This window comes from Cetorhinus maximus, chromosome 17, assembly GCF_964194155.1.
Source record: "Cetorhinus maximus chromosome 17, sCetMax3.hap1.1, whole genome shotgun sequence".
Classification (NCBI taxonomy): domain Eukaryota; kingdom Metazoa; phylum Chordata; class Chondrichthyes; order Lamniformes; family Cetorhinidae; genus Cetorhinus; species Cetorhinus maximus.
The window spans coordinates 15,762,420-15,788,105 of NC_135895.1; the positions used below are offsets into that span (position 1 = coordinate 15,762,420).

Here is a 25,686-nt window from a genome sequence, read left to right on the forward strand (position 1 = left end):
TCTTGTTTACAGAGCTTTTTTGTTAACCTGAACTTGAGGTCTTTAATCGGAAGTAGTAGAGCGGGGATGGGGAACCTTTCTCTTATCGAGGGCCTCTCACACACACAAAAAAACCAGTCACGGGCCACACACACACAAACCAATTTAATTTATTTATTTTTACAGAGAATACAGAAACGTTCAACTCACCCACTGCTTTAATGCGATGGCTGAGTTTGCTTTTCCTTAATGAGCCTTGCTATTGTAGAGGCATGAATACTGTGGGCTGTGATTGCCACTGGTGGTGACCTTTAAATGGTGGAGCTTTTCTCATCACCACCTTCTCAAGGGAAATTAAAGATGGGCAATAAATACTGGCCTAGCCAATGACGCCTGCATCCAATGAATGCATAATAAAAAGATGGCACAGTCTGGACTTGTCTCCCTTGCTAAGCTCAATTTAGGTTCTGGGACTAGATTTTGTTATGGGGTGGTCCTCTGATATGCCCTGGTGTCCTCCAAATAGGAATGGCCAGGGTCTCTTTGAAAGAGCAGAACTGGGTCTGCATTGAATGCCAACTGAAATGGTAAAAAAATGAGCGCACTGTTTAACGGCAGGAATATCACCGAATGTCCCCATCAGACAATGTGCAGTCTTGAACTGGTTCAACAAAATACTCTCTCAATCAGGTAAATGGCTCAGGGATTCATAAGGTACCATTGAATTCTGGATTTCCAACTTTTTAGAACCAGAAACACTGAATGTTGATAGCAGAACAGGACAGGACAGAGACATTCTCTTTGTCATATTAAATAAGAATAAAATATTAACCACTTAAGATAGGGGGGAGCAAAAGTACAATCTTCTTCTACCCTGGGGGAGATTTTGGCATTGATGAGCAGAGTAGCTAATATTCAACCAACCCAAACAATACTTCATCGCTGCGAGTAAACTTCTAATCATCCCTGGAGATCACCTTTTATAAGAGTTTTGTTTCTGATGTGAGCAGGTTTGCTTTAAGGTTACTGACATAACTGTAATAGTTACTTCCTTGAACTCTTGCAAGAAATTTGCTTTTCACAGATGTGATACTCTGAGTTAACCGTTAGTGTGCAGAGATATTCAGATGCTTGATGTGAACATTTTAAATAACACTGGGATAGCACAGGGAGACGTAACAAACTGAAGCACATCCTGATGCCAGTGGAGATTTTAACGCCGTGTTTCTGTTAAGATTCCAACAATTCTCTGCTGAGAACATTCAAAGCTTTACCCGACCATCCACCAGCACACTGGCACTCCCAGCTGATTTATGGTCAGTCTATCCGTCGCTGATTCCTCACCCCAGACACTGCTCAAGATGTTAGAAAGCAGCATTTGAAATATTAGAAAATGAGACAGGAAAAATCTGTTAAAGGAAATGTATGGTGCACAAAAGTAAGCAGCTTTGAATATGGCCCTGATCATGAATCCCTTTCTTTATGGTTCAGTTCCTATCCGTGTCCTTTTCAGTAGCTTCCTGAACTCTGGGCTGGGGCTCACTTACGCTGTCACTTCATTTCCCATGGTGTTGGCATGGACTGAAAAAAAAACTAATCTGAATATTTAAATAATCTTTCGTTCGTCCCTAATTATTTGTGTTTTCTCTTGCTCTATGACTATTTATTTAGGAATTGTTTTCTCTTTTTTTTAATCCCCACCGCTGGCCGGATGAAGTGCAACAGGCTATGCCCAGCCCACAGGCTGGGGGTTCCCCACCCCTGCAGTAGAGAGAGGCCTGATATGGAACAATGTAGGAATGTGGAAAATTCTTAAGCATGCATTTAATGCAGTTGTCCAACAGCAATAATGGGAGCGAGAGTGAAACAGGGAGGGATTTTTAACGTGGAAATGGAATTGTCCTGAAAGAATGAAAAAAAATTCAAACCAATGGTGGGTAATTGAGAATTCCTCCTCTCTTTGACTCCTCCTCCTTATTTCAGTCCACTTTGCTTAGATCATCTGGGAATTCAGTTTTTTAATGTATTAAATTCTCACCTTGTGTTATTTTGCAGAAAGCCAAAGGGAATAATTATCAGAGATTGGCTTGCAATGCCATTGCCTCAATCCTCCATTCTGCGTTCACTAGGGATAATAATGTTATTGAATTTACTCCCTCCTAATCCTCAAAGTTTGGCTCACTGAGACTAATTGTAACATCTCAACTGCCCCATGGGGAAGGTGGGCTAAGCAAAGACTGGGGATTGAACCTGTGACCTACTTCTGTACAGCTCAGTTACTTCTTGGACATATTTGCTAAGTCACTGGCAGATCTATGTTAAGCAGACCTGACCTGCATTGGATCTGAAGGGTGGTGTTCAGTGCACAGTCGGAGGTTCTGAAACCAAATAAGGACTTGTTGAAAAGGCTCTCTTTGCTGTGTTATTATAAACAACCATGTTGGGAGGAGACGGGGAAGAGACAATAAAGTAAGCTACAACCTGACTGTTTTTACCCTTGCAATAGACTCTTGGCAGTTGTTTGTATGGAAAGGTGAGATTTATTATGACTTTTTTTTATCAAGCAGTCTGCTGAGTTGTAGCACTATGGTGCAGTTTGTGTACATATTTTTCTTATCTGGGTTTGACTGCAGGCTTAATTTTGGAATTTGTTTCCCTTCTAAGGTAGTTATGAAGGTTATTTGAGAAATATGGGTAGTCTCAACTCTGTCAAGCAATAAAAAACTCTTCTTCAGCACCAAATAGGCAGTTCTTGCTAGGTCAACAAATGAGTGTTGTGAGAAGCAGATCTTAGCAAATCAAAAAGAAAGCTTTGCATATATAACACCTTTCATAAACTTTAATGCCCTAATATGTTTTTACAACTAATGAAGTAATTTAAATACAGTAACTTATGTAATGTAGGAAATACAACAGTGAACAGCAAGCTCCCACAAAGAGCGATGTGATAACAACCTGATAATCTGTTTTTGTGACGTTGGGTGCCTGAAAGGAATGGGGTCCCATTTCCTAACCTAATATTCACCAAAAAGAAAATTAGCTGCCGGGGATATATTTAAGTATGACAGTATTTTATCAGACTGTCATGAGTTTTGTGGCACATTTTCCACAGCTCTGTTCTTACCACTTGAATCCTAGTGGGAAGTGACTGGTGCATGTCCGTACCCAACACTGTAGAGCATTAAAACATGGACAAAAACACATCTTCAATCACAGTTTGAATAAAAATAAACTGGATCATGTAGGATCATCCACTTTTATATCACTCCACCGATGATGCCAATTGGATTGTTCACAACTCATTTCCTTTCTTGCGCACAACCAAGAAATAATGTAAAAATAAAATTTGCATTGAAAGAACTAAAATTAATGGAGATAATCCAAATTATGGAAATAAATGTTTAAAATAATGTAAATACTGCAAGTAGACAGTAGGCTTTTAATATGTATAAAAAAGGAAAGGTAAATTTATGTTTTGGATGTCAATAAAAGATCAACAGCCAAAATAATTTCTTTAACCGCATTTTCCACTTCTTAATTTGTTAACTATTGCATGGAAGAGATATTAGGTAATGAAATGGAGCCTGGCTTGTTTTGTCAATAAAACACTCTCCTTTTCTCTTCCTGCCATTCGTACTAATAAATGTATTGTGAATGTTTCCAGTATCTTCAGAATGCCATAATTTGTTCCCCGTTATGTTGAAAATTATCTGTAAATAATTTTACCTTTTTGTAATCATTCATGGATTGTGGGCATCACAAGGAAGGCCAGCATTTATTGCCCATTCCTAATTGACTGGTGAGTCAACAATGGTAATGCCCTTGAATGTCAATGGGAGATGGTTAGATTCTCTCTTGTTGGAGATGGCCATTGCCTGGGACATGTGTGTGGTGCAAATGTTGCTTGCCACTTATCAGCCCAAGCCTCAATGTTGTCCAGGTCTTGCTGCATGCGGGCACAGACTGCTTCAGTATCTGAGGAGTTGCAAATGGTATATTGAACACTGTGAAATCGTCAGTGAATGTCCCCACTTCTGACCTTATGATAAAGGGATATGGGGGAGGTGGTGGCATAGTGGTATTGTCACTGGGCTAGTATTCCCGAGTCCCAGGGTAATGGGGGACTCTGGTTCGAATCCCACCATGGTGAAATTTGAATTCAATAAAAATCTGGAATTAAAAGTCTGACGATGACTGCAAAGCCATTGCCAATTGTAAAAACTCATCTGGTTCACTAATGCCCTTTTTAGGGAAGGAAATCTGCTGTCCTTACCTGGTCTATCCTACACGTGACTCCAGACCCACAGCAATGTGGTTGACTCTTAAACGTCCTCTGAGCAAGGGCAATTAGGGATGTGCAGTAAATGCTGGCCTAGCCAGTGACACCCACGTCCCACGAACGAATAAAAAAAAATGATGAAGCAACTAAAGATGGTTGGGCCTGTGATCTACTCTGAGGAACTCCTGCAGTGATGACCTGATAATGAGATGATTGATCTCCAACAACCACAACCGTCTTTCTTTGAGCTCTGATTCCCATTGACTCCAGTTTTGCTAGGGCTCCTTGATGCTGGTCTTGGTCAAATGCTGCCTTGATGCTAAAGTCAGTCACTCTCCCTCACCTCTGGAATTCAGCTCTTTTTTGGTCCATGTTTGGACCTAGGCTGTAATAAGATCTGAAACCAGTTGGTCCTGGCGGAACCAAAATAGAGCATCGGTGATCAGGTTATCGGTGAGTAAGTGTTGCTTGATGGCAATATCGATGACGCTTTCTACCACTTTGCTAATGGTTTGGAGTAGGCTGATGGGGAACATATGTGGGCAATTTTCCACATTGCTGGGTAGATGCTCAGGTTGTAGCTGTTTATAGCCTTTGCTGTAGTGTGCTCAACCCTTTCTTGATTTTCATGTGGAGTGAATTTTTGTTTTTATCTATTCTTTCACGGATCTGAGCGTCGCTGGCTCAGCCAGCATTTATTGCCCAATCCTAATTGCCCTTGAGAAGTTGGTGGTGAGCTGCCTCCCTTGAACCGCTGCAGTCCATGTGGTGAGGGTACCCCATGGTGCTGTTAGGGGGGTGGTTCCAGGATTTTGACCCAACAACAGTGACAGAATGCAATATAGTTCTAATTCAGGATGGTGTGTGGCCTGGAGGAGAATTTGCAGGCAGTGGTGTTCCCATGGGTCTGCTGTCCTTGTCCTTCTAGGTGGCAGAGATTGCTGGTTTGGAAGGTGATGTTAAAGGAGTCTTGGTAAGCTGCAGTGCATCTTGCAGATGGTAGACACTGCTATCACAGAATCATTGAATTATTACAGCATAGAAGGAGATCATTCGGCCCATGTCTGCACCAGTTCTCTGAGCAATTCACCAAGTGCCATTCTCTCATCATTTCCCCACAACTCTGCACATTCTTCCTTTTCAGATACCAGGACACAGGCTTGGTAGACTTGCAGTTTGGTGTTCTCAGTCAGCTTGTTGTTGTTCCACACTCTCTTACTCAGCTTTGCAAAAGCTGCAGCAATTATGTCTATGGGTGTATTGATTTCAGCATCAAGCGACAAACTGCTGGTAATTGTGGAGCCTAGATATGAGGCTATTGACAATCTCCAGCGTCACATTGTCAATGTTGTTGAATGGTGGTATGCCAACATCCTGGACCTGTTTTGTCTTCCTGATTTTAATTGTCAAACCAAACTATTTATAGGTGTGAATGTGCCTACCCGTCTGCTGTTGAAGGTGTTCCTCGGTATGGAATGCCGGTGTGGCGTCATCAGTGTAAGCAACTCTCCAATGAGGGCTTAGCGTACATTTCACAGAATCACAGAATTGTTAGTGCAGAAGGAGGCCATTCAGCCCATCGTGTCTGCACCGGCTCTCCAAATGAGTAATTCATTCAGTGCCATTCTCTTACCTTCTCGGCATAACCCTGCACATTTCTTCCTTTTCAGATAACAGTCTAATTGTCTTTTGAATGCCTCAATTGAACCTGCCTCCACCACATTCTCAGGCAATACATTCCAGACCTTAACCATTTGCTGCATGAAAAAGTATTTTCTCTCATCGCTTTTGCAAATTACTTTAAATCTGTGCCCTCTCATTCTCTCTCTTTTCATGAGTGGAAGCTGTTTCTCTCTTTCTACTCTGTCCAGACCACTCATGATTTTGAATACCTCTATCAGCCTTCTCCAATGAAAATGGTCCTAACTTCTCCAATCTTCTCCAATGTATCTTCATAACTGAAGTTTCTCATCCCTGGAACCATTCCCATGAATATTTTCTACACCCTCTCCAATGCCTTCATTCTTCTTAGTGTGGCGCACAGAACTGGATACAATACTCTAGCTGAGGCCAAACTAGTGTCTTACACAAGTTCAGCTTAACCTCCTTTCTCTTGTACTCTATGCCCCTATTAATATAAAGCCCAGGATACTGTATGCTTTGTTAACTGCACTCTGAGCTTGCTCCTGCATCCTGTTTAGAATTGTACCTTTTATTTAATATGGTATCTCCATATTCTTCCTGCCAAAATGAATTACATCACATTCTCCACATTGAACTTCATCTGCCACCTGTCCGACCATTCCATCAACTTGTCTGTCCCTTTGAAGTTCTACACCATCATCCTCACAGTTCACAATGCTTCCAAGTTTTTTGTATTATCTGCAAATTTTGAAATTGTGCCCTGTACACCAAGGTCTAGGCCATTCATATATATCAGGAAAAGCAAGGGTCCTAACATGACCCCTGGGGAAGTCCACTACAAACATTCCCTCAGCCCAAAAAGCATCCATTAACCACTACTGTTTCTTGTCACTCAGCCAATGTTGTGACCATGTGTGTTGGTGATGGAGGGAGTGAATGTTTAAGATGGTGGGATGGGATGCCAATCAAGCAGGTTGCTTTGACCTGGATGGCGGTGGATTGGATTGGTTGAAGATGGTTTATGTGATGCTGGGGGCCTCAGGAGGAAGCCAAGTTAGATCATCCACTCAGCACTTCTCGTTGAAAGTGGGTTCAAAAGCTTCAGCCCTGACCTTTGCAACGTCATTGAGAATGGATATGTTCATGGACCTTTTCCAAATCAATCAGCGTGTGGCTTGGGAAGCAAAATGCTGAAGGTGCTAGAAATCTGTAATAAACAGAAAATGCTGCAAACTTTCAGTACTTAAGGTAGCGTCTATGCAGAGAGGAGGGTAGAGTTACCATCATCACTTAGGCAGTCACTGAATTCATCTCTGGAAATCTTGTGATCTGCACAACAGTGTGCAGGAAGTGTTGACAGCTGGAACAGCTTAAGCTCTGGGTTTTGGAGCTTGAACAGCAGCTGGTGGTACATTCTTAAGGCCAAGAGTTTCATGGGAGCAGTTTCTGAATGTTGTCACCCCATAGCTTAAGGGTGTGCATGCAGGGAATGGGTGACCACCAGGCAGTTAAGGAGGATCAGACAGGTAGTGCAGTAGTGCTTTGAGTGCATTTCACTCTCCAGCTGGCATTTGGTTCTGAATACAAGTGAGGGAGATGGTTCCTCTGGGGAATTGCAGTTCATGTGGTGTACATGGACTTCCAAAACATGTTTGGTAATGTGCCACATAACAGGCTTGTCAACAAAGTTGAAGTCCATGGAATAAACGGCAAGGGTCTGAAGTTTGCTGAGTGGCAGGAAATGAGAGTAGTAGTGAATGGTTGTTTTTTGCAACATATAAGCTGGGCCTCCCCCTGGTCAGTCACAGCTCCACTGCTTTTCTTGCTCTATTTCAATGACCTAGACTTGGGTGTGCAGGGCACAATTTCAAAATTTGAAGATGGCACAAAAATTTGAGGTATTGTGAGTTTTGAGGAGGATATTAATAGAATTCATTAGGATATAGAGATGAAGCAAAATGGGTGGACACGTTGCAGATGAAATTTAATGAAGAGGTGCATGAAGTAATATAGTCCGGTAAGAAAAGAGAATATAAAAGGATGCAATTCTAAAGGGGGTGCAGGAGCAGAGGGACCTGGGTGTATATGTACATAAATTGTTGAGGTTGGCAGGACAGGCTGAGAAAGTAGCTACTGAGACATGTTGGATCCTGGACCTTTTTAATTGAGGCATTGAGCACAAAAGCAAAGGGGTTATAATGAATATTTTATGAAGCACTGCTTCAACCTCAATATGGGCACCGAGCTTTAGGAAGGATGTGAAGGCATTGGAGAGAGTGCAGAAAAAATTCACGAGAATGATTCTAGGGTTGAGGGACTTCCGTTATGAGAATAGATCAATGAAGCTGGAGACCTTCTCTGTAGAGAAAGGAAGGTTAAGAGGAGATTTGATAGAGGTTTCCAAAATCATAGACAGAGTAGATAAGGAGAAACTATTCCCATTGCCAGAAGGGTTGAGATCTAAAGGATATAAGCTGATTGGCAAAAGAACCAAAGGTGACATGAGGAAAAACCTCTTCATGCAGCATGTGGTTAGGATTCGGAATGTACTGCCTGAGTGTGTGGCGGAGGCAGATTGAATCGTGGCTTCAAAAGGAAATTGGATAATTATTTGAAAAGAGAAAATTTGCGGGGCTACGTGGAAGAGGCAGGGACATGGGACCAGCTGAATAGCTCAGTAGAAGCTGAGAGCTGGCGCAAATGTGACAGTTTAAATGAATGCCATACTTCTGTGCTGTTACCATTCTGTTATCTTCCTTTAACTTTATAGTCCCCGAATCCCCCACAGCCTGCTTCTAGATCCATAGACAAGGCTGTGCCAGTATTGCATAGGATTTACAGCACAAAAACAACAGATAATTATGTACAGCTGGAATGAGCTTGTGTTTAGGCTCCACACAATCTTCCTCCCCCTTAGCTTCATGTAACTACAGCTACTGCTCCTTCCAGTCGTTTCTCCCTCGTACATATCTAACATCTTAAAGGCATCCATGCTGTTTGCATCAACTACTCCATATGGTAGCAATTCCACATTCTAACCACTCTGAGTAAAGAAGTTTCTCCTGATTTCCTTTCTGGATTTGTTACCATCTTTTATTTGCTGTGAAGGACTCAAAATAGGCTGTGGAGGGATATAAGCTAGTTAAGTGATTGAACAAGGAGGTGGCAGATGGGGTATAGTTTGGGGAAATGTGAAATTATTCACATTCGTAAGAATAATTGGAGAGCAATTATGTTTTAAATGGTGAGAAATTAGTAAATGCCATTATTCAGGGAGATTTAGATGTTCTTATGCATGAATCACAAGAAGTTAAGATGCAGGTACAGCAAACAATTAGAGGGGCAAATTATACATTAGTTTTATATTCCAACCCAGTGAGGAGAAATTTCACCTCTCAGAAGATTTTGAATCTTGCAAATTCTGAACCTCAGGGATCTGTGGATACTTGATAAATGGATACATTGAAGACTGAGATCAATAGAGTTTTTGACACTAAGAAAATAGAGGATACGACAAAAAATGTGGTTCATGTAGTAGATCAGTCAAGTTCTTATTAAATGAAGGGGTTGTATGGCCCACTCCTATTTCTTGTGCTCTTATTTATGACCCCTAGTTTTGAACTTGCACATTGCAAAATCTTTTCTGTTATGATGTGGCAGTTGATGTGTGCGAGGCAAACTAAATTCACGAGGGAAACTTGGCCATGCTATCACAACAGTTTTGCAATTTGTATTTATTACGAGAAGATTTGGGCACTGAATTCAGAAGTAATGAGTCCACTAACACCTTTAGAGATTTTAAAAACTAAAATGTTTATTAAGAAAAGATTTCAAGCGCACACGTAAGATTACAGTTACTTAATATTATAACAGATCCCAAAATTCCTAATTAAACTGACTCCCAATTACACACACCCTTCTAAGGCAACAGTCCAAAATAGATTTTAAATTTAAATAGCAAGCCTGCAAACTTACCACAGCACCCACTCGACAGTGGAATTCCAAAGGCTTTTCTCCAACTTTAGTTACTGGACACAGCAGACTTTTGCTAATGTAGCTGGAGGTTTCCCTGAGGCTATTTTACACACTCCTTTTAGTTCTTATATGCCCCCCCCCCCCCCACATCAGCTTCCTTCCTTTTATATGTTTCTCTCTCTTTAATCTGTAAATTCCATTGTTCTATATGTCTTTGGAAATGTACTTTTCCCATAATATAAAAAGCTTTCATGTTATCAATATGGTCAATAACTTTTGGGAAAAATAAATATAGTAACCTTGCCCTATTTATCTTGTTAGTTGTAAACATCCTACCATCCCTTTGAAACCCAAACAACTCCTTCACTTATCTAAAAATGCAAATTTCCTTCACACCCTATATGCTAAGACCTCATCCATGTTTACTCATTAGCATTTCAAATGCCTTTTACCCCAAACTTCTTTTGATAATTTCAAGCTTGCAGCCTATCTGACTCTAATTTAATTAAATCAGACAGAACCATCTACACACACCCATAAACCTGCTGTACAATAAACCACAATAATATTATTGAAACTTATTATAGTTTCATGACATCTGTCTCCCGTATCAAAACCCATCATAATTTTGAAGACCTCTATCAAATTACCCTGCAGCCTTCCCTTTTCTAGAGAAATTAGCCCCAACCTGTTCAGTTTTTCCTGATAAATATATTTCGTAAATTCTGATATTTTTGTGAAAATATTTTTGCACCTTCTCCATTGCCTCTATGCCCTTTTTGTAAAATGGAGATCAGTGGATGTATTCCATTTTATTTTTCTTCTCACTTGTACTAGTTCTGGTGCTTTTAACAAATACTATTCTATATAAAATACAAACGCTTATCAAAATCTGACCAAATTAACTGCCACAAAATCATAGAACTTGGAAATCGAATAGATGTGATTTAAGCTTAGAAAATACTGATACTGGCAAGAACTTGGCGCTCTAATTAGAATTGACCCTTGGGCCTAGTTCCACGGAGGTAAACTTGAAAGCTACAAATGGTCTGTTTGGCTTTGCATAAGAATCCTAATGACTTAATCTGGGCTCATTAGTCCAATGCCTGTTGCCTGAGTGGAACGGGGTGGGTGGGTTGGAGCTGCTGCTGTACTGAGCAGTATTAGAGCTGTGAAGAATGGCAAGTCTGCTGACAGTAGCATCACCATAAAGCAGGGACAGGTTACTTGTTGCAGACAATACTATTATTGCACCAATTGAAAGTACAGATTCTTTTCCTACATGAACACAGGCAATCGTCAGAAATATTGTCCTCTTCAGCCTCCAGAAGCCAGCATTAACTAGGAATTGCTTATTTTGTGAGGCAATCTTCTTCAAGGTGGTTTCTGTTCTCCTTTTCCCTCCTCCCACCCCTGCTGTCCTTTTCTCCCCACCCCTGCTCTTGTTTCTTCCTCAGGCCTCTTTCTCCCTCCACCCTCGATTTAATATTATGTTGAGGGGAGGCTTTTCTTCCATCAGTGGCTTAACCCAAATGTTTCTTGCAATTCATCAAATTAAGATGCATACAAAAGTATTCTTCTTTGTGGGGATAAAAATAAATGTTTTGGGGCAGCTAAATATAGCAGAATTACACAGAAATCTAGCCATTTATTTTTACATTAGCATTTATTATCCATCCCTAGCTGCCCTTGAGAAGGTGGTGGTGAGCTGCCTTCTTGAACCACTGCAGTCCCTGTGGTGTAGGTACACCCACAGTGCTGTTAGGGAGGGAATTCCAGGATTTTGACACCCTGACAATGAAGGAACGGTGATATATTTCCAAGTCAGGATGGTAAATGACTTAGAGGGGAACTTCCAGCTGGTGGTGTTCCCATCTATCTGCTGCCCTTGTCCTTCTAGGTGGTAGTAGTTGTGGGTTTGGAAGGTGCTGTCTAAGGAGCCTTGGTGAATTCCTGCAGTGCATCTTGTAGATGGTACACACTGCTGCTACTGTGCATCGGTGGTGGAGGGAGTGAATGTTTGTGGATGTGGCGCCAATCAAGCGGGCTGATTTGTCCTGGACGGTGTCAAGCTTCTTGTGTTGTGGTAGCTGCACTCATCCAGGCAAGTGCGAAGTATTACATCACACTCCTGACTTATGCCTTGTAGATGGTGGACAGGCTTTGGAGAGTCAGGAGGTGAGTTATTCGCCACAGGTTTCCTAGCCTCTGACCTGCTCTCGTAACCACAGCATTTATTTTGCTAGTCCAGTTCAGTTTCTGGTCAATGGTAACCCTCAGGATGTTGATAATGGGGCATTCAGTGATGGTAATGCCATTACACATTAAGGGGCGATAGTTAGATTCTCTCTTGTTGGAGATGGTCATTGCTTGGCACTTGTTTGGCAGGAATGTTACTTGCTACTTGTTGGCCCAAGCCAGGATATTGTCCGGGTCTTGCTGCATTTGGACATGTACAATTAGTGCATGTCCAAGTTCAGGTACAATTAAAGAAAAATTGTAGATACTAAAAACACTTGCAAAACTGGATACATGGTAATACAAATGAACAATGAATTAGCTGTTGAATAACCAATCTATCGCTGGAGATTGATCAACTTTACTTTTGGGCCTGTCTCCTTGCCTTCCTAGTTAATTTACTTTTTTATTTCTATTGTATACCATTTTTTATTTCTTGTTTTCTTCTATATTATTCTCTATATTGGTCATATGCTTTATTTTTTTAAAATCAATTCTTCCTCTAATCTCTCTTTTTATCTATGGGATCTCTGCTGTTGAGGCATCCCCTTTAGTCCTAGTAGGAATGTCTTTAACTTACCTACACTACATCAATCTTGTATTTAAATACCTCTTACTGAGTAGTCCACTGTATAATCCACCATTTATTTTTCTAAGCAGTCTCCCTTCATCCCACTGAAATTGAGTTATTTTCTAGTCTAACATTTTTATCTTGCACTGAAGCATCAGCTTCAGCTTGCTGATTGTAAGCACTCTTATCTTTTGAGTCAGAAGGTTGAGTTCGAGCCCCACTCCTGGGACTTGAGCACATAATCAAGATACTTCTGTGTGTCTGTGAAGGAGCACTGCGTTGTGTTCTGGATGAGACATTATTCCAAGGCTGCTCAGGTGGATGGAAAAGATCCCACACCAACGTATATCCTTCGAGCAATGTCACTAATACAGTTAATTGAATTTAATTTCATGTGTATCATTGCTGTGCTTGAATTGGCTGCTGTGTTTGGATTACATAAGATATTTGGTACAGAAACAAGCCATTCAACCCAACCAGCCATACCCACATTATAACAGTGACTAGACTTCAGAAGTAATTAATTAGCTGTGAAGCGCCTTACGATATCCTGAGGTTGTGAAAGGTGCTATGTAAACTCACAGGTGTTTGCTCTTCTGAATCTTAAATCCAATTAAATTATGGTCACCTTTTGCCATATGTTTTCCTATCGGGAGATTGTTTCCTTTTATTCTTTTGCCATCCAAGGCCAGCTCTAGTTCTGCATCCTTTGCTTAGGTATCAATAATGATTAGTTGTTTTCTTAAAAACTACAAACATGTATTGCTATACCAAGAGCCTGAAGCAAATTGATTCTGTCCAGCAGTTAGATAGGAAAGTGAGTTTCTGAACAGCACCAGTATTGTTAATGACTTGATTTCTCTAATGTCATCTCCCCGAGGTAATGCTCTGGTTTCTTAGACTTTCCGGAGTTTGGTATACAAGGATTATTGAACCAGACAAACTACTCTATCCCTGAGACTAACTGCCTGGCAGGTGTAAATATTAATATCTATCCACAATTTTTAATTATAATTAAGGAAGGTGTGACTGCAAGTGAGGCATATATGGGGATCCAGAAGATAGCAATGGAGGAGCCTCAGCCTTTGCACTTGTCTAACAGGTTCGGTGTTCTTGCAGCTTGTGTGGACGAGAACAGGGACTGCAGGAAGGATGAGCAAACTGACTACAGCTCTGTGGTGCGGTGGGGGCATTCAAGTTGGGGGAGTTTAAAGGAATGTGGTTGCAGTATAGTTAGGAAGATAGGTACTGTTCTCTACACAGAGTGAGAGTCCTGAATGCTGTGTTGCCTGCCCAGTGCAGGGTTAAGGGCATCTCCTCAGGGCTGGGGAGGACCTTGGTGTAGGAGGGGAAGGATCCAGTTGTCTTGGTGCTATGGGTATCATGTTGGGATTTGAACCCATGTCCCCAGAGCATTGCCCTGGATTACTAGTCCAGTGGCATTACCACCACGCCACCACTTTAATTGAAATGTTTAAAATTGAGGGGTTTTGATAGAGTAAAAAGGGAGAAACCGTTCCTGCTGGTAGGAGACTCAGTAACTAGTAAGCACAGATTTAAGGTAATTGGAAAAAAGAATCAGAACGGAGATGGGGAGGTTTTTATTTTTAAATGCAGCAAATTGTTGAGTTGGATCACATTTCCTGAAAGGGCGAGAAGCCGATTCAATAGTAACTTTCAAATGGGAATGAGACAAATATTGTTAAAGGAAACATTTGCAGGTCTATGGGGATAGGGCAGGGGAGTAGGGCTAATGGATATGACTTACAAAGGGCCAGCACAGGTATGGTCTGAATGGCCTCCTGTGCTGTTTGATTCTGAGTGAAATAATTCATGTTAGTGATACTGCAAATGTGAAAAAAAATAAACTGGCGGTTTTAGGACAGAATTTGAGGCTTTCTCCATCCTTTAAATTTCCTATGATGGATAGATGTGGGAGCATGCTTATTTGTCAGGAATAGGTTCATGGGTAAGGAAATTTGGGGAAGGGGGCAATGTGGGGCAAGCTGCTTTATAGCATACTTCCTGAAAGTTGTTAGGGGAGAGTTCCCAATCATATAACAATATTATAAGAAATCATTAGAGTAGATCTTTTCATTCTTTTGAAATTCCCAATGGCAAAATTAAAGCACATGGGATAGGAGGTAATATAGTGGCATAGATTAAGGATTGGTTAACAGGCAGAAAACAGAGGAGGAATAAATGGATCATTCTCACATTGGTAGGCTGTGACTAGTGGGGTAATGCAAGGATCAGCACTTGGGCCCTAGCTGTTCACAATAGATGTCAATGATTTGGATGTGGGGGGGCGCCAAATGTAATATTTCCATCTTCACAGATGATGCAAAGCTAGGTAGGAATGTGTGTTGTGAGGAAGATGCAAAAGGGCTTCAAGGGAACTTGGACAGACTTAGTGAATGGGCAAGAACATGGCAGATGGAATATAATATGGGGAAAATTGTGAGGTTATTCACTTTGGTAGGAGGAACAGATTTTCAGGGTTATTAAATGGTGAGAGATTAGAAAATGTAGATGTACAAAGGGTGTCCTTGTCAATAAGTCACTGAAAGCTAAGGTGCAGCAAGCAGTTAGAAAGGTTGATGGTAAGTTAGCCTTTATCGCAAGAGGATTTGAGTACAGGAGTAGTGAAGTCTTGCTTCAATCACATAGAATCTTGGTTAGACTGCACCTGGAGAACTGTGTGTAGTTTTGGGCCCCTTACGTTAGGAAGGATATTATTGCCATTGAGTGAGTGCAGTGAAGGTTCACCAGACTTGTTCTTGGGATGGTGTGACTGTCCTATGGAGAGAGAGTGGGAAAACAGGGCCTGTATTCTCTAGAGTTTCGAGAATGAGAGGTGATCTCATTGAAACCTACAGGGATAGACAAGGTAGATGCAGGTAAGAGGTTTTCCCTGGTTGAGGAGTCTAGAACCAGGGGACAAAATTTCAAAATAAGGGAGATGTCACTTAAGACCAAGATGAGGAGATTTTCTTGCCTCAGAGGGTTTGAATCTTTGGAACTCTTTATCCCAGAGGGCTGTAGAAGCTCAGTCATTGGGTATGTTTAAAGTGGAGATTGACAGATTTCTAATACCAATGACAGGAGGATATGGGAATAGTGTGGAAAAAAGGCATTGAATTGGATGATCCATGATCGTATTGAATGGTGGAGCAGGCTTAAGGGGCTGATTGGCCTACTCTTGCTCCCATGTTCCTATGTAGCTTCAAAATTGTTCAGTATTGAAATCTGTGTTACATACCCATCAATAGGGGCTCACCATTATGCGTCAGTCTCACTAGGACTCTCAGCTTAACTTTCTTAGGCTTGCAAACTAACCATTAAAGTTTTATCCCCACTATAACACTGCATTCCCTGAAGGACCCAACATTTTAAGTACAGAATGAAAAGTTCATTAATTTTGTCAATCAAATGTTAACACACACATTCTTGTGATCCCTGTGGGAGAGCTGTAAACCAAAAGAACCAAATTTACTGAATGATCCCCAAATGAAGAAATTAACAAGATTTCACTTTTTAAAAATTCCTACTTTAACATGAATCAGAACCAATATAAGTTAAACATGAATTAACAGGTAAATGATGCTTCAAATAAGAAGGTAAATTTCACTTTAAATAGTTGATACAATATAGATGCATCTTACACAACCATAAGCACCCGCATCGCTCCCTGCATGAAGGTGGTGCCATATGCAATCTCCGTTTTCCAATTCGGCCTCTGGTATGTCAGATAGCTCACTTTGCCACTCAACTGATTCAACCCTCGAATCTGATTCACCGGAGGCCATGTTCTATTCGAGTTTCCCTCAGATGATCGTCAACTGAATGGCACATTCCTGCAGAATCTCCTTACCTAAATTCTTGACGGCACAGAAGTCTCTGGGGAATCTCTTTCTCTGGTCCCTTCAATAATCCCTGTTAAACAGTTTGGCCACCTCTTGTAAAACACCCAGCTCTCTCGAGATTCAGGCCTTTCTAGCTCACTCGCACAGCACCTCCAAGAGCTCCTGTGTCTGTCTGCTGGTCGCTTTCTGCCTCCAGCTCTCTCGTGTGTCTCCCAGCCACAAGACGTCTGGTCATACCTTCCTTCCTGTTGATACTGCTTCCAAGTCAAGGGTCACTGGATCACATGGTTCTATTTTTATTAGCTCAGAATATTATTGATTCCTGTATGAGTGACCACCACACCGGTCATTGTGCAGATGAAGTCCTGTCTTCACGTTGAAGATACCCTCCATCGTGTTGTGTAGCACTACCACCGTGCTAAATGGGATATATTTCGAACAGATTAAGCAACTCTAGACTGGACATCCTTGAGGCACTGTGAGCCATCAGCAACAGCAAAATTGTTTACAACCACTATTTATAACCTAATGGCCTGGCATATCCCCCGCTCTACCATTACCATCAAACTGGGGAATCAACCCTGGTTAATGAAGAGTTCAGGAGGGCATACCAGGAGCAGCACCAGACATACATAAAAATGAGGTGTGAAGCTACAGCACAGGACAGCTTGCATGCCAAACAGCAAAAGCAGCATGCAATAGACAGAGCTAAGCGATCCCACAACCAACAGATCAGATCTAAGCTCTGCAGTCCTGCCACATTCAGTCATGAATGGTAGTGGATAATTAAACAACTCACTTGAGGAGGAGGCTCCACAAACATCTCCATCCTCAATGATGGGGGAGCCTCATCAGTGCAAAAGACAAGGTTGAAGCATTTGCAACAATCTTCAGCCAAAAGTGCTGAGTAGATGATCCATCTCGGCCTCCTCCTGAGGTCCCCAGCATCACAAAAACCAGTCTTCAGCCAATTAAATTCACTCCATGTGATATCAAGAAACCGCTGAAGGCACTGGATACTGCAAAGGCTGTGGGCCCTGACAATATGGCAGCATTTTATGCTCCAGAACTAGCTGCATCCTTAGACAAGCTGTTCCAGTACAGCTACAACACTGGCAACTACCCAGCAATGTGGAAAATTGCCCAAGTGTGTCCTATCCATGAAAAGCAGGACAAATCCAATCCAGCCAATTAATGTCCCATCAGTCTACTCTCTATCATCAGCAAAGTGATGGAAGGGGTCTCAGCAGTGATATAAAGTGGCACTTACTCAGCAATAACCTGCTCACTGATGCTCAGTTTGGGTTCTGTCGGGGCTGCTCAACTCCTGACCTCATTACAGCCTTAGTTCCAACATGGAAAAAAGAGCTGATCTCAAGGTGAGGTGAGAGTGACATCAAAGCACCATTTGACCTAGTGTGGCGTCAAGGAGCCCTAGAAAAACTGGAGTCAGTGGAAATTGGGGAGTGGGGGAAGCTCTCCACTGGTTGGAGTCATAACTAACACAAAGGAAGATGGCTGTGGTTGTTAGAGGTCAATCATCTTAGTCCCAGGACATCACTGCAGGAGTTCATCAGGGTAGTGTCCTAGGCCCATTTATTTTCAGCTGCTTCGTCAATGACCTTCCCTCCATCATGAGGTCAGAAGTGGGGATGTTTGCTGCTGATTGCACAATGTTCAGCACCATTCACAACTCTTCAGATACTGAAACAGTCCATGTCCATATGCAGCAAGAGCTGGACAACATTGAGGGTTGGGCTGATGTGTGATACAAATGTTACTTGCCACTTAAATGCCAGGCAATGACCATCTCCAACAAGAGAGAATCTAATCATCTCTTGACATTCAATGGCATTACCATCACTGAATCCCCACTATCAACATCCTGGGGGTTACCATCTCACCAGAGGATGTCCTCCTGTTACTATACTCCTCACTGTTTATATTTATAAGTTTTGTTTCAGCTGCAAACTTTGAAATTATGTCCTGTATGCTCCAACTCCATTTGTATATATCAAAAAAATCAGTGACCCTCATACTGACCTCTTGAGAGAGATAGGAACATAACGAATTGGGAGCAAGAGTAGGCCAGCCGGCCCTGTGGTCCTGCTCCACCATTCAATGGGATCATGGTTGAACTGATTGTAACCTCAAATCCACATTTCTGCCAAACCCCAATAGCTTTTCACCCCATTGCTTATCATTCTACCTCTGCCTTTAAAAATATTCAAAGATTCTGCTTTTACCACCTTTTTGAAGAAGGGAGTTCTAAAGACTTTCAACCCCCGCGAGAAAAAAATTCTCGTCTAGTCCACCGTATGTTTCCCTTCAGTCTGAGAAACAACTGTTCCAACACTTTTCTGTGCTATATTTGTCAACCTGTGGGTAAAACTGTGCTGAAAAGTTGTGAATGCAGTAGAGTTGGTCTTATCCATTTCTTAATTTGCAGTGTTTCCAAATTAATTTTTAATAGGCCCCAAAATGAGAGATTTTTTATTTATATGGCACTTCACCACATCTCTCAGGTTGTCCCAAATAGAAAATGAATCCATTTTGAAGTGCAGTCCATACACAGGAAGGTTCCATACACAGAAATGAGATGAATGATCAAGCATTCTTTTTTTTTATGGTCTTAGCTTAGGAAGGTTTGTTGACAGAGTTAATTGAATAGTGCCATGGGATATCATGTCCACTTGAACATACATGTTCAGATGTTTTTGCAACCACATGGGAGAAAAGTCTTGTCAAGGCTTTGGATTTGGTGGGGGTGGGCTTTCAACTGTTGCATTCTGTAGCACAGAATCAGTCCATTCAACCCATCGTACCTGACCCAGCTTTCTGAAAAGACTATCCACCTAGCCCTAATTTTACTGTCATTCCTTTTTAAAAATGTTAAGTTTTCTTTTTTCAAATATTTATCTGCTGTTCTTTTAGAAGCTATTATGGATTCTGCCTCCACTGCTTAGGGAATGCAGTCTGGTGCTGATGATAGCACTAAGTAGCAAACACATGAATCGAAATCAGTACTGTTTGACCAGGAGACCATTCAAAAAATGCTTGGTTTTATAATGACATGCGAGTAATGATTTTGCCAAGTCCAACTCCTGTTTTGCTGTTGGTAAATGAGAATAGTAGACTAGCTGACTCCCCTGGTTACTTTTGTGTTCTCGTCTCTGTTGCTATTTTTTTTCTTTTGCAGGTTCACAGACCATAGTTCCTCAACCTTGCTGCCAGCTTCAGAAATAATTCATCACGTTCTCCTCTCTCCTATTGCCTTGAGTAGAATACCAATGGGGGCAGGGAAGAGATGAATTATAAGTCACAAGACATGAAGAATTTATTGGAATTTCCAATTGTGGAAATGATCCAGCTCCAGTCCAGAACCAGCCATTAGTTTGAAATCATCTCATTCTGATTTCCTAAAATCTGCATTTCATGTGGATTCTAATCTTGGATTTTTTTTAATACAAGACTAACCATTTCCTCAACTTAATTTCTCTGGTCAAGCAGTCAGTCCCACATGCTCTCGCATACGCACAATTTCCTGATGTGAATGTTAATAAAACCAGATTTTCTGTCAGTTAGTTATTAACAGAAGCTGCTTTGTGCACCTCGAACCCCTGGCACTTTTAACAGAGTGACTTAATTGCAACCTGTTAAATAATGTTCTGTCGATTTCATTTGACTTGTTCTCGTACAAGATGTGGATCTTCTTCATCGCCCTCATTTCTATTGATTGTTAATCCTCAGCATACCCAAGACAGTTTTTGTTGTACAGTATTGAGATGAGATAGGAAACTGTACCTTTTCTAAAAATCCCTGATAAACAGATGCTGCAGTTTAACTTGATTTTGTTGCTAATCTTGCAATGTAGCTGTAACTCATTTGGGAGAGAAAATAGCACAGTGCAAGTATAAGCAGTTCCTCATATAGAAGTACCTTCTGCATTTAAATGATGAGAATTCTAACCAACATTAGCATTTTCATATTTCGGTTACTTTTGCAAACGTCTGACCTTTATTTTCCTCTTGGCAACAACTTTGAAAGTAATGAGTCAGAAAGACCTGCCGTCATAAATCCCAGTGCGTATCTTTAGACTCCTTTTAGGAATATTTATTGCCATCTATGAATCAGTGCCCTGTAGTTCATGAAGTCACTGTATGTTGTGCCTGCTTCACTAATTATATCCCATTTAAGAGAATGCCTTTGGGGAATTACAGCTGGATGGAGGGAGGGTGCCGAGAGGATGATTCCCCTTGTCAGAGATAGTAGAACAAGGGGATACAGTTTAAAAATAAGGGGTCTCCCATTTAAGATGGAGATGAGAGTTTTTTTTCCCTCAGAGTCATTAGTATATGGAATTCTCTTTCTCAGAGAGCAGTGAAGGCAGAGTTGTTGAATATTTTTAAGACTGAGTTAGATAGACTCTTGATTAACAAGTGAGTCAAAGGTTATAGTGGGTAGACGGGAAAGTGAAGTTGAGGCCATAATTGGATCAGCCATAATCTTATCAAATGGTGGAACAGGCTTAAGGGGTCGAATGGCCTACTCCTCCTAATTCATACATTTGGAGTGAGGAGGAGAGGGATATAACTTGAGTGAATTCAATCTAATTAGAGATCTGTCTGGATTTAAAGAGGACAACCTAAATTAAAACATGCACCATCCTTGTGAGAGATCTTCTTTGGCTTTGCTGATGCTTATGTCTGTAGTTTGATCACGTTTTTTTCCTGTGTGTGGTAAGTTGTATTTTCCTTTCCAAGTTCAACCCTACTTTTGATGTTTTTGCCTGCCTGTGTCCATTGCAATATCCCTTCCTGTACTAGCTGTGCCCCTGTACCAGCTGTGCCCCTCTCCATCTCAGTATTGCTTCCTGTACCAGCTGTACCCCTATCCATCTCAGTATCTGTCCCTGTGCCAGGTATGTCCCTATCCATCTCGCTAGTCTTCCTTGTATCAGGTATGTCCCTCTCCATTTCAATATTCTTCCCTGTATCAGGTCTGTCCCTCTCTAGCGTAGTATCCCTCCCTGTATCAGGCATGTCCCTCTCTATCTCAATATTCCTCCAGTTATTTCTCTCTCTCTCGCTCTCCATGTCCTTTCTCTACTGGATCTCGTTCTCGCTATCTATCCTTGCACCTGGTATGTCCTTCACTATCTCTGTATTTCTTTCTATTTTATGTCATACGAAAATAGGAGAAGAACAGTAAGAAGTGCGCATCCGATCTATCAAACTTTCCCCATCTAATAGGTGGAGTAGCTTCATGTGTTGTATTTTCACTGTCTAGTTATGGTAACCCCTGGAAGAGGCTACTTAACAGAGGAGAAAAAAAATTGTGACCAATTCAAGAAATATTACATGTTCAGTACAACTTAAGATAAACAGATAACACTAATTTTGAATTGATAAATTGTACATAGGGAGAAAATGCTGCTCTGCCTACAGCGAAAGAATGTGAATAAAAGACATCCTTAACCTTGTACCCTGTTGAAATCTTTATTACAAAATGATAGGACAATGAAGTAGCTCTAAAGATTAGAATCTGTAAGGCATTAAGTTTAGTAGCTTAGTCCCTTAAAGGGTGTTGAGTCATGCATACTGTATCAATCTTTCTGATCTCTCATTATGTCAATGTTAAATTATGTTCTCTTACATAATTGGTGCTTCGATAGAACATATTCAGCCAGTGCTGTCTCACACCAGGGTTGTCTCTCACTATCAACACTTGCTCATTTTACTTCAGCTTTGGCACCGCAGGTGACCAGAAAATACTTGACCAAGCTGAAGATTGATTTGCCGACTGAGACCTAGTATATGGTCACATAAGATGTGCTTGGCTACATTATGTTATGCTGGAAATCCTAGTGTTTATATCAGTAAAATGGGGATTCTCATGACTATGGTTATAAATTCTTCATGAGCTGCAGATTTTACACAATGTGTATGACATTTTGTATTCTGGGCCACCAATGAAATTTATCATTGCCTCCTACAGCCAACTATTAAAATATGTTGCTGCATTTTAAAGATATCCCTCATTTTGCAGAGTTTGCTAACTTCGCGCAAGCTTGTGATCTGTGAAAGGGCTTACTTCCCTATCCGTGAGTAAAGCGCCTGAATGTCATAACCTTGTTCTCTTGTCTTTAAAAGTCAACCTGCTTCCAACCAATTTTAACTGGTGGTGAAGTTCAGTGTGGGTTTTCTTCGCATTACAGATTGGATTGCATGGGCCAGTGAGAGTGTGAAGAAACATATTTAATATTTCAGTATTGGGCTGTACAGCAAAGTGCAGCAATTCCAAGACATAACTGGATAGATGATTAAACTTTGAAAAGGCTATTACTTTTTCCCTGATGGCAGTTAGTCAGATAATGCTGCAGGCAGGGCAGAGAGTACATTTTGATACTTATTAGATATCTCTCCTGGAGTTTTGTATGTGTATGCTCTTGATTAATCTGAATGTAAAAATATTATCTTAGACCAAGCCATCAGAGCATCTGGATTGTGGTAGATTGCAACAGTAGTAATTAATACCTCAGGACTGATTTCCACTGAGAGGTGATAAGTAAAAAGTAATCAATTAACCTGGCTGTGGGAGTTAAATATATAAGCAATCAATCTCTCATTCTCATTCACTCGTGCCAGAAAGCAGGTGAATGGGTTCAGATGTGGTGCTTTTGTCTCCTAGTTGAGGTATGTAGTGATTAATTTTGACTCTTCCAAATCATTCTAGTTGACACCATTCCTATAGAATAACAAAGGACATAGTTGTGATGGTGCATTATTTAAAAAGTCAGCACCAATTTTTTGGAGTTAGTTTGGAGTTAACTTGTTCCATGAATAATTTAATAGAATGTGACTTTGAATTATTGGGCCCTGATTCACTGCTGTGCCTTGTCATTTGGTGAATGTTGAAGTCTCTTGACTGCCACCATTTTAAAAATAAAATGGTTTCTGCCACTCCAGTTGCAAAATGATTGGACCAGTCATGGGTGGGCAGTTGGAGACTTCTGCCTGCCAGTTTTTGAGCCACCAACCCCCTTCCAAATCCTGGGTGATGTGCATGGGCAGTAGATGCCTGTGCTTTCTGCAGCATGACTGGGGTGTCCATGTCAGTGGGGAAGGGGCAAGAATGTCAAAGTGGTAATGTTGAGAGCTCAGCTGCTTAGAAGATGATGGAAAACTATGTTCAAAAAGAAAGTTTCTGCAATTCTAAGAAGGGAAATATATAAAATAGTGTAATAGATCGTGATGTGGAATCAGTTTGGGTGGAAGAAGTCACCAGTGGGGGGAGTCTTTAGGCCCTTGAAGAGCTGCCTCACTGTAGGACAAAGTATAAATCGGAAAATAATGGAGGCGTGTAAGAAGGGCACTACAATTGCCATGGGCGATTTTAATCTGCATACTGACTAGACAAATCAGATTGGCGGGGGTAACACGGAAGACGAATTTGTAGAGTGCATCAGTGATTGTTTGTTTGTTTGTTTCTTAGAGCAATACGTTGTAGAACCTACCTGGAACAGGCTATTTTAGATCTAGTAATGTGCAATGAGGTGGTACTAATAAGGGATATCGTGGTTAAGGATCCTCTAGGAGGTAGCGATCACAACATGGTAGAATTTCAAATACGGTTTGAGGATCAGCAACTCTGGTTTCAAACCAGTGTTCTCAACTTAAATAAGGGCAATTACAGAGGTATGAAGAAAGAATTGTCTAAAGTGGGCTAAGAAAATGGGCTAAGGGGAAGGTCAGTGGATGAGCAGTGGCGGACATTTAAGCAGATATTTCATAACACTCAGCAAAAATTTATCCCGGTCAAAAAGAAGGACTCGATGAGAAGGATGAACCACCCGTGGTTAACAAAGATGGTCAGGGAGAATATCCAATCAAAAACTAAGGCATACAAAGCAGCAAAAACTAGTGGTCGGCCAGAGGATTGGAAATTTTTTATGAACCAGCAGCGGATGACTAAAAAGCTAATCAAGAGGTAGAAAATTAATTATGAAAGTAAAATGGCAAGAAATATAAAAACAAACAGCAAGGGCTTCTATGGATATATTGAGAAGAGAGTAGCTAAAGTGAGCGTGGGACCCTTGGAGGGTGCGACTGGAGAATTGATAACAGGGAACAGGGAAATGGCAGATAATTTAAACTAATATTTTGCGTCGGTTTTCATGGTGGGGGACACTATAAACATCCCAAAGATATAAGATAAGCAAGGAGCTAATGGGAGGAAAGATCTTGTAACAGTCTCTATCACGAGGGACAAAGTATTTGATGAACTAATGGAACTAAAGGCAGACAAGTCACCAGGACCTGATGGCTTACATCCAAGGGTTTTAAAGGAAGTGGCTGCAGAGATAGTGGAGGCATTGGTCGAAATATTCCAGAAGTCTCTGGATTCTGGGAAAGTCCCAGCAGATTGGAAAACCGCTAATGTGACGCCCCTGTTCAAGAAGGGAGGGAGACAAAAAGCAGGAAACTATAGGCCAGTCAGCCTAACATCTGTCGTTGGGAAAATGCTAGATTCCATTATTAAGAAAGAAATAGCAGGACATTTAGAAAACCTGAATGCAGTTAAACAGAGTCAACATGGGTTTGTGAAAGGGAAATCATGTTTGACAAATTTACTAGAGTTCTTTGAGGATATAACAAGCAGAGTTGATGAAGGGGAATCAGAAGATGTAGTGTATTTGGCTTTCCAGAAGGCATTTGGTAAGGTGCCACATAAAAGGTTATTGCACAAGATAGGAGCTCATGGTCTTGAGGGTAATGTATTAGCATGGATTGAGGATTGATTAACACACAGAAGACAGAGTCTGGATTAATGGGTCTTTTTCAGGTTGGAAAGATGTAACTATTGGAGTGCCACAAGGATCAGTCCTAGGGCCTCAATTATTTACTGTCTATATTAATGACTTGGAAAAGGGGGCAGAGTGTAACATATCCAAAAATAGGTGGGAGGGCATGTTGTGATGAGGACATAAGGAATCTGCATGGAGCTATAGATAGATTGAGTGAGTGGGCAAAAACTTGGCAGATGGAGATAAATGTAGGAAAGTGTGAGGTCATGCACTTTGGTAGGAAGAATCAAAAAGCAGACTATTATTTAAATGGAGAGAGGCTCCAGAA

General features: G+C 41.1%; 1 protein-coding gene across 2 annotated transcripts in view; it reads left to right on the forward strand.

Moving 5' to 3' along the window:
• LOC144692201 (volume-regulated anion channel subunit LRRC8D-like) overlaps nt 1–25,686 on the forward strand; it is an 87,824-nt gene that overhangs the window by 41,949 nt on the left and 20,189 nt on the right. Inside the window, exon 1 of one of the 2 annotated variants that reach the window (XM_078560765.1) lies at nt 2,143–2,512. The exons of the other annotated variant lie outside the window; for it this stretch is intronic. The gene's annotated coding sequence lies outside the window, so the exon portion shown is untranslated. Of the gene's footprint in view, nt 1–2,142; nt 2,513–25,686 lie in introns of those variants that run through there. 2 annotated transcript variants of the gene reach the window in all.